Raw genomic sequence first — 3,561 nt, forward strand, 5'->3', positions numbered from 1 at the left:
CCCGCCCCTTCTCCCTCCTCCCCTTCCTTCCCTCCAGGCTCCCCTCCGCTGCCTCGGCCACCTCGGCTCTTCTGGAGGGAGCAGGGGCCTCACCCTTCCGAGCACACCTTTCTGGGAGGCTTGGAGAACGGGAGGGCAGGAAGTGGTGAGGGGCTGCGGGGCTGAGCCATGAGCTTGGGCAAGCCACTGCCCTCCCTCCATGTCCATACTCCTCCCCACAAAGAAATCCCCTGTGAGGCACTGGTTCCTGCCACACTGGGCGTGATGGGGGCTTCATCCAGGGCCTGCTGGCTGAGCACCCTTGACTGTTGCTCCCCATGACGGTGTTCCATTGGCCACCTCAAGGAGGCGCTGCATGCCCTCAGTTCCCTGGCCTGGAGCTCCGAGGCTCCCAGGGCCGGCCCCTGCCATTCCCACCCACCCCATCTGCTGTGCACCCCTCTGCTTAGCTCTGCTATCCTTGGCACGCGCAGGGCATGGGGGCTCGCCAATAGTGGGAAAGTCCCCATCCCCAGAAGAGATGATCGGGAGCCCCTTCTTTCCTCTCTTTGCCAGGCGATAGCCACTTTCCGGCCCCCTGATTTAATCTCACCCCCTTCATAGGCCTCGTTTCTCCCGCTCATCTTTTTGGCCCTGATGTCCTGCCCTCAGCCCTCTCCTTCCTGCCCCCCACCCCGGTCCACCGCCCCTGCCCCTCAGGGCTTTAATCCCTCCTGCTGCTGGGCCGCCTTATCTGCTCCCAGCAGCTTTCACTGCTGCAAAGCCCTCTCCCCCTCCTTCTCCGGATCTTCTCCCCCCTCCTTTCCTGGCTCCCTCTTCTCTCTGACCAGCACCCCCACTCCCAGCCTGTCTCTGCCTCTCAGGCCCCCAGGATGGCTCCTGGCCGACACCAAATTTGCACCCCAGTGCCCTTCGCCCTCTCTCCAGGCTCAGTTCTGAGGTTGCCAGGTGCCCACCCACTCCCACACTGGTCCCTTCCTCCCCCAACCCGCCCCCCTCAGGCTCCACAGACTTGGGCAGTTTCTGCCTCGCCAAGATTTTTTCCTCTTTTGTCTTCCTTCCCTGCTCTCCCTTTTCTGGTCCCCTTCTCAGTTCCTCCAGTCGCCTGCCCCTCGATCTTGGACCTGGTGCCCTTCAGCCCCAGTGATCCATGGCCACAGCTTGGGCATCTCCAGAAGAGGATGGGGTCAGGCAGGGCTGGCCCTAGGACGGGGTACCGGGTGCATTGTGCTGGCCGGCAGTGGGGGGCAGGGCCTGGCGGTGGGACTCTAACCCTCTTCAGTCGCCTCAGATCACGTCCGGGCCTCCCCACCCCCCTTCGCTGGAACTCTCATTAACCGCTTCTCCTGCCTCGTCCGCGGCATAAATAACCCAGATAAATCAGCCGCCGTCCGCCCCCCGCCCCTCGGCCCCCGCACAGCCCGTTTGTCACCGCTGCTTGCTCAGGCCCAGGCCCGGCCTCCGCCCCCCCATCCTTGTCCCTTCCCGCCCACGTCTGTCCCACACTAGCTCATCCCTTGGTCCGCACCAGAGAGCCAGGGCTGGGACAGGTGTCTGGGTTGGGAAGGGTGGCCAGGAGGTGTCGTCCTCTGGGAACAGGGGGAGGCTGGGGACTCTCTCTAGGAGAATGCTAAGAGTTTGGAGGTCATGTCATTTATGAGTGGGCCACCCAGGAAGGGAAGCTGGGGCCCACCCAAGGCGAGAAGAGGTAAATGCAGACAGTGCGTGGGGACGGGGTTGGGGGGCCCTGCTGGGAAAAGAGGCGAAGTTCCCAAAACCCGGGTGCAGTAAGGACCTTGGAGGCTCCCTTTGGAACCCCCAAGCTGGATCATGGGAGGTCTCTGGGTCTGCCTTTGAGGCATTGTGCCCAAATAAAACCTGCATCTTAGGTGCTCTGGCAGAGCCCTCCCGCCCTCCCTGTCTCTTCCCTCACCCCTCTGCCCCCCATTCCTGTGCTCTCTGCCTTGTTCGGCTGTGTGCAGATGCCACTCCAGTCTCTGCCCGTCGTCCATCCGCCGCCATCAGGGAGCCTCGTTCACCGGTGGGGATGGGGGTGGGTGGAGAGTTGGAACAAATCTGGGGAATGGGGACAACTGGAGGGCAGAGGAAGCCTGGTCCCGCAGCCCCCTCACCCCTGTGCCTCTCCTGTGCCCCACACCCACTCCCTGACTGAGTCCCTGACAGACCCTCCCCCTCTGCCCACACCCAGCTCAGGTCCCAGCCAACCATGCTTGGCCCTGATGCTCACTGGAAAAAAAAAAAAAAAAAAAAAAAAAAAAAAAAAAAANTGTAGGGGGACAGGGGAGCAGAGGAGACAGAAGAGATTGAAGGGGAAGGCGCAGGATGGGCGGAGGGGATGTGGGAGGGGGCTCCCACCAAGCATAACCAGATTCCTAGGGGTCTGGGAGACTGGGTGATGGGGACCTGGGGACAATTGGAGACAGCTGGCTGTGGGGCTGTGGGGCGGGGGGGGGGGGAGTGCAGCGAACTGCTGTTCCACTTCCATGTGGCCTGGAACTCCCCTCTCCACCCACCTCCCAACTTCATTCCTTCAGAGGCTTCCGGCCCTCCGGAGCAAAGAGGGTGTGATTTGGGCTGATGATGGAGGCCAGTATGTTAGGGGAGTATGACCCCGTGATCCCGGTGGATCGCAGGGCAATTTAGGAACATGTGTCAAGTCCAGGGTAGCAATGAGTGCTGGGGAGAGCTTGGGGAGCAGCTCCCCGCTTTCTTGGCAGAGCCCCAGACTGAAGTAACCTTAAAAAAGCAATTAAATCACCTTTAAAAAAAAAAAACCCAGTAAAGAAAAATCAATACTAAGAGAAAGGGGGAGAGGCTGGGGGAGGAGGAGGTGGGGCAGAAGCATTAGAAGGGTCTGGGAGTCTAGCAGGGAGGGCAGAGCATGGCTGGGGGCTGCCCGGGTAGGGGGCACTGTCTGTGGTCACTCGGAGGCTGAGTGCTAACTCAGCAGCTGCTTCCCATGCCTTCTCCACTTTCCCCTCTGGGATGCCGCCAGACATAGCCCTGACCCCAATCTCCTCTTCCCAGCTGGGGGAGCCAGCTTGTGAGGGAAGCCCAGCCGCAGGGCCCCCCAAGGAAGCCACTTTGAGGAGAGGCTGGGGACCACCCCAGCAGGGTGCCAAGCATGGTGGTGGCTCGGGGTTGGTGGGCTCCATGTTGGGGTGACCGGTGACTGATGAGGACTGACCTGGCCTCACAGCCTGGGTGGGCAGTGATTCCCTGCTCCCTAGGGTAGCTGCTCCTGGGCCCCTCCTCTGGGTCCAGCGGGGGGCTGCGACTGGCAGGGCAGGCCTGACGCAGGGGAGGGGTGGCCTCTGGGCACGGGCGGACCTGGGGCTCTAATCCCCAGCAGCTGCCGTTTCCCTCAGATCGATTCCCTTCTCACTTTTTTTTCAGCTGCTGGTTCCGCGGCTCGGATCGATGGAGCCGCCTCCCCCGCCCCTCTGAGCTTCCTCTCCCTGCTGCTCATTAGTGCCCCGATTAATCAGCTCCCCCCTTTCGTCTGGGGAACAAGTGCTTCCTCCCCCATGAGGGCTCATG

This window comes from Ailuropoda melanoleuca, chromosome 2, assembly GCF_002007445.2.
Source record: "Ailuropoda melanoleuca isolate Jingjing chromosome 2, ASM200744v2, whole genome shotgun sequence".
Taxonomy (NCBI): Eukaryota; Metazoa; Chordata; class Mammalia; order Carnivora; family Ursidae; genus Ailuropoda; species Ailuropoda melanoleuca.